This window comes from Malurus melanocephalus, unplaced genomic scaffold (assembly GCF_030028575.1).
Source record: "Malurus melanocephalus ecotype Western Australia unplaced genomic scaffold, MMel_1.1 scaffold_510, whole genome shotgun sequence".
In the NCBI taxonomy this organism is placed as follows: domain Eukaryota; kingdom Metazoa; phylum Chordata; class Aves; order Passeriformes; family Maluridae; genus Malurus; species Malurus melanocephalus.
Genome location: NW_026623742.1, coordinates 436,654 through 442,772, shown reverse-complemented (window position 1 = coordinate 442,772; position 6,119 = coordinate 436,654).

Genomic DNA, 6,119 nt, shown 5'->3' with positions numbered 1-6,119 from the left:
TGGGGATTTTTCAGCCGTGAAGCTGCTGTTTCTTTTCCGTGGATGGAGATTTGGACAGCCTGCTCTGTCCAGGATCAGGGAGATGGGGGGTACAGAGTCCCCTTTTTGCCAGCTCCCAGCTGGTGCCTGAGGTCCCTGAATTGGGGAGGGGGAGCCTGGACCCCCTTTATCCAGGCRTTTTCCAGATGTGGAGGGTTTTCCTGTGCATCCCATCCTCTCTCCATTGTGCTGCTGCCCTCTCTTCCCTCTCTATGAATCCTGGCCTTTTAAAGGGGAATGCTGGGGGTTCCTCAAGCTGAACCCCTTTATCCTGGTTGGGGTGAGGGTGTCTGAGCTGATATTTATAGGAACTTTCTCATTGCTGGTTCAAAAAGCCCCACGGAGTGCCGGGCTGGGTCCGTGTTCTCCGGGACTTTCCCTCCCGCATTTGTCAGTGTCAGCAGGAGTAATTCCATAAATATGCTGGGAGCAGGGGTGGGGACTTCACCCAGACTTTACGTCAATGTAAACAGCCCTAATTGGTGCTGGAGCCTCATAATTCCAGGATTTCCCCCCCTCCTTGCCCGCGTGCATCGAGGAAAGTCGCGGTGCCAAGGCGGAACGTGTTTTCATTCATAAATCCTGGGAGGGGGGAGCAGGGGCTGGCTGGCATTTCGTGCCTGGGGGGGKTTTCTTTACATCCCCCTCCTCACCCTCCCCCGATCTGACTTATCACTGGCTTAAAGCAGCGGCAGAAACACCGAGTGTTTAATGGGGAGTGCTGGGAAGAGAATAAAGCCATTTACTGCTCAAATGCGGTGCTGGAGGCTGCAGAGGGCCCCTGGGAGCCTTCATCCCTCTCACAGTCACTCAGCTGACGGCCTCTGTGTGACTGGAGCCGTGGGAGCTTTGTTAGGGGGGGCAAACGCACCTGCCCGCACCCCACCTGGGGGTTTTGGGGTTTTTGGGGCTGRGACASCCCCTTTGGGGACTGTGGGATGGGKTTTTTGCAGGTTGGTTCCTTGSAGCAGGCRGTGATCYGWGTTTCCTTGCTGKGTTTGTGTTTGYTCATCCATCCTGTGCTGGGAAGGGAGGGAGGTGGGTGAGGGGGTCCAGCAGGGGGGTGCAGAGCCCTCCAGCTCCTCCTGAGCAGCCCCCAGCCCAACATTCCCAGCAGGCAGCTGCCAATCATCCCCTTGCACTACAGCTCTTTCCTTCCTATGAAAAAAGGATCCTAAAAGAAATAAAAAACAACCTGGCAGCCCCCTGCTTGGCTGCAATCATCCCCCTGAGCCATGACAAGGTTGGCAGCCATGGGATGTGGCTCTTTGGGATGTGAGCACAGATTTGGGGTCCCAGGAAGGGCAGCATCATCCCTTCTTCTCCTTTCAAACCTGGCAGCCTGGCTYAGCGGGTGCAGGGCGGTGTGTGGGAGGATTGTGGTCCCTTTTTTACTCTGGGAAAAGGGAAACRACTTCTGGTGTCCAGACTGAAATCCTTCCCACCCACTCTTCCCCAAATCCTGGGGAAATCAGCCACCATGGCTACATTTGATTCACATATCCCTGGTCTGTGGGGACTGTGAGGGATGGCAAAGCCAAGGTGGGGGACCCCAATTGGGGGCTGTGCATGGGTCAGACCCCTCTGCTGAAGGTGTGGGTGCAGCTTCCACCATCTGGGCTGCTCCTGTGGGGTCGGATGTGTTGTGATGGAGCCAGGGGCTGCTGGTTATGGTCTCGCTGTGCTCTGGGCTTGACTGGGTAAATCCAGAAGGAAACCGAGCTGGGTTAGGGGTAGGGTTGGGGTTAGGGGTTGGGGTAGGGGTTGAATTGGGATTGGGGTTAGGGTTAGGGGTGGAGTTTGGGTTAGGGTTAGGGGTAGGGTTGAGGTTAGGGTCGGTGTAGGATTGAGGTTGGGGGTAGGGTTGGGAGTAGGGTTGGTGTTGGTTTTAGGGTTGGGGTAGGGTTGAGGTTGGGGGTAGGGTGGGATTAGGGTTAGGGGTAGGATTGGGGTTAGGGTTGAGCTTGGGGTTGAGGTTGGGGGTAGGCTTGGGGGTTTTGGTTTAGGGTTAAGAGTAGGGTTAGGGGTAGGGTTGGATTCGGGTTAGGGCTGGGGTTGGAGTTGGATTTGGGGTAGGGTTGGGGTTGAGGGTAGGGTTAGGAGTAGGGTTAGGAGTAGGTTTGGCTTAGTCTTAGCTGGGCTCCATCCTCCCCTCCAACTCTGCAGTGAAAGCCATCCTGTTGATTTAAACCCTGCTTTAGCACCTCTGGACTGAGCAGCGCTGAACCCCAGGAGGGGCAGCGGGCAGGGTCAGGGTGTCCTGGGGCAGGACTGGCCGCTCTGGTACCCTGGCACAGGGACATGCCAGCCCTGGTGTCACCCTGCCCTCGGGCACACCGCGCTCCCTGGCGCCCCGGCCCCGCTGACTTTGACGGATTGCAGATGTTTCTGTACAGCCCGGTCAGTGCAGGAGGAGCGGCTCCGCGTCCATCGGAAGCGCCGTAAATCACCGCGATGGGATCCTCAGAAGGGCTTCCAGCCAGGGCCATAAACATCTTGCCTTGGGCCAACGTGACATCCGTGGAGCTCCCCGGCCGTCCCCCCGGCCGGCGCGCGGCTCGGCGGCTCTAGCCCATCCAGCTAGCACTCAACAGCTGATAACTTTTCCCCCCTGCCTTTTCTTCCGAGAGTTGGGCCGTTCTTCAAACTCAAAAGCTCAGAAGGGCCTTCAGCCAAGAGTTTAAAACCCAGATGAAGGTTTTGTGAGCTGGGTGGTTTAGTGGTTACAGGACACGTGCTCTGGGACCCCCAGCATGGGCCAGGTTCCCCCAAGCAGAATTTTGGTCCCTCCCCAGTGTGCAAAGGCTCTGGTAACTCAGGGAAAGGAAATTTATTTCTACTGGCCACAGCAACTCCCACTTCATTCGGGAAGCAGTTAAAAAAAAACCCAAAAACCTTTGAGCACAATTAAATTTTTTAAACCATAGTCATCCCCTCGGTTCTCCARTGATTTCCCACCGGCAGGGTTAGGAAATCATGTTTTACATCATTTTGGCTGCAGACCCTTGTGGGAGCTGCTGGATTTCAGAGAGGAGCTGGAAAGGATCTTCTGAGCTCACCTCAGCCCAGGCAGGAGTTGTTTCATAAAGAGGCATAGTCAGCAGTTTGATCTAAAGAAAATAGCATGGAAAAGAATTCCTGAGTGATGGATACTCTGGCTGTGTTGTGGAATATCACGTCTTCTGTGAGGGAGAAGATTTCCTGTGAGCAGTGCTGCTCTGTGTTTCTGGGTCCTTTAGGACCTTCAGGGAAAGATTTCCCTCCCAAAAAGTTTGCAGTGGATGTGGTCTGATGTAGAAAAGCATAAAGGGGGGATTTTAATTTAAACTTGTCAATATTTAATCTCTGCACAGTCAGTGTTTCATCCCCAGGTTGTGGCAGCCTCGGCAGGATGGCCGGGGTCACAAGGGACACGATGGAGCTGGGACCATCATGACAGTGGGACAGCTTTCCAGCTCCTTTTTCTGGTGCTCCTAGCAGGGTCTGGCTGGGATTTTATCCTGGCTCCCARTGGGTCTTTCCATATGGGTGGCTGCTTGGCACAAGCCTCTGGCACAGCAGAGCTGCCTGCCCTGGGAATGCTCCTGAGAGCCATAACTTGGCCTGTGGACAGGTATCTGCTGCTTTTYAAAGGCTTTGATGCTCTGCCCCTGCCACCTACGGCTTTTCCATGGATCCTGGGGGATTTGGGGACCGCTCCGTGCTGGGGTGTCACAGGCAGCATCCTCGCTGTGCCATCCCATCCCGGACCACCGCGGTGCAGGTGAGCTGCTGGCAGCAGAACAAGCCGGGAGCTGCTCCCCCACCTCCCGCTCTCCCTCCCTCCCTCCCTGCGGAGCGTTTGGACAAATAAAGTTCGGAAAAAATCCGAGCTGGAGCTGCTGACTCCTTGTGCAAGCGGTTTAAAATAGGCCACGCTGTTCCAGGCTGGCGGCAGCCAGCTGGCCCCGCGGCCTCCCCGCTGGAAAACAACCGGGAACAATAACACGGGAGCCCCGCGCCGAGCTTGTCACCGCGGCGCTGCGACGTGACCCGCTGTCACCCGGCCACCCCGRCCCCAGCGCGGGGCTCAGGGACCCCGGGGGCACCGCAGAAAAGCAGTTTGGGGATGCTGATGAGACGTTTCCCTTTGCCGCCCAGGTGGGATTTCAGGTTTCGGCACCGGGATGTGCGCAGGAGCATCCCCGATGACAGCATCCCGCCCGCGCTGCTCCGGCTGTGCCCGTGTCTGTGCTCCAGCGGGGTCCWGGGCGATTCCCCCCGCTGCTCCCATTGTATTTGGGGATTTTGAAGACAAAGCGGCGGTGCTGGCCGGGAGCCCGGCGGGAAGTGGCCCCAGGTGGGCTGGACAAGGTGCCGGGGGGCAGGAGCGCGTTCCCCCGGGGCTGGCCGGTGCCTGAGCCCGCGGTGCCTTTTCCGTGCTCGCCGGTCCTTCGGGGACAGGAAGGGCTGCATTGTAAGATGGCCTTCCAGGATTTCCTGCGGCAGCCCTTGGAGCAGGATGCGGCCGTGCACCAGCTGCCAGGGGAACCTGCGGGGATGCTGGGGTGTCCTGGGGACTCTCTGCCGCTCCTTCCCGAGCCAGCCCCGGGGCAAGCCCMGGTGTTGAGGTCCTGGTAATGTCACGATTGGATAATGGCTTGAGGGAGGGCTGAGAAGCTGGCAAAGAGGTGGGACCCACATTAGGTGGGGGGGTCATTCACCATCCTGGCCCCAAAAAAATGTTGTGTGAAGGAGGCAGTGGGATCGCAGTGCCGGTGGTTTCTCTCAGAGGCGATCCTTGGCTGTCTCATGGAGTGATGTGGCAGTGGGAGCTGGGCTGRACACAGAGCAGGAGCAGCACAATCCCCTGAGGCAGATCCTGAGCCGCAGGTGTGGTGATGCAGCTCGTGAGGATGTGAACAATGTCCCCAGGCTCCCAGGGGACCAGAGATGTCACCCCACCCCAAACCTGCCCGCAGGACACACAGATTGTCCCTGCCTTGTTCCCTTGTYCCTGGACTGCTGCTGGCATCTGCTTTGCTTCCCCTTGTCCCAGTGCTTGGATCATTTTGGATCTTCCTTCCAACGTGCTCTGGGAAAGCAGGAAAGCAAAGGATCCATCCATGGGGACAGATCATCCATTRTGTGCTCCAGCCAGGGYTGGGGCATCAACCAAAACCAGCCCAGGKYTGGGGCATCAACCAAAACCTCTCCAGGTAGCGCAGCATCCTCCCTGTCACCTCGGGACATCGGTGGCACCACTCGTCCTGTGTGCCTGCTGCTCCTCTCAAGGATTAATGGCTGCGTGCATCTTGCCTTGAAGGGCTCTGCACCTTGGCTGGGGGGAGGAGGAGGAGGATTTGGCAGCCGGGAGCAGGGGGATTAGCAGAGATTTGTGGGATCTCAAGGAGAGAGGTGCCAAGTTTTATTTGTCAGAGCAGAAATTCTGCAGGCGGGGGACCCCCGAGGATGCTGCGTGTCCCTGTGTCAGCTGGATGTGGCACCCGGGGCTGGCTCAGGGGGACCAGGGCTTTCTGTGTGGGCCACTGCTGTGGGGAGACACCAGGGAGACAGATTTTGGGTTGGAATAAGGCTCCTGTATGGCTTTGCCGGGCTATGGGGTGTCCTGGAGGATRGGGCAGCGTGAGCTGGAGCAAACACGACGCTCCTTGAGACGTGCAGGTTAAAACCAGCTCGGGTTTAAGCAGAGCCCACATCCCAAAATGCCCTTGGGATGCAGATCCTGCTGTTGGGAAGCAGGGAAGGGGGTGAACTCGTACCCCGGGCACGGGGAGCCTGCAACATCTTGTGTAACAAGGAGCGAGCATCAAAGGGAAATGCCTGAGCGAAGCAATAACCCACGCTAACAACAGAAAAAAAAAAAAAAAACCCTCTCCCCTTTCATTTCCCTCCCTCCCCTCTTGACCTTGAAGAATGCTGGAAGGTGTCATGTCATCAGCATTTCCCAGCCGCTGGGAGCTTGAGGGGGGGGGGGAATTTTTTTTCTTCCTTCGGGCACCCTGCCAAGAATAACAGCCGACTCCAGCAGGTCGGCACAGGAAGGGAACGGCTGGAACCTGATTTGCAGTCAGACGCTC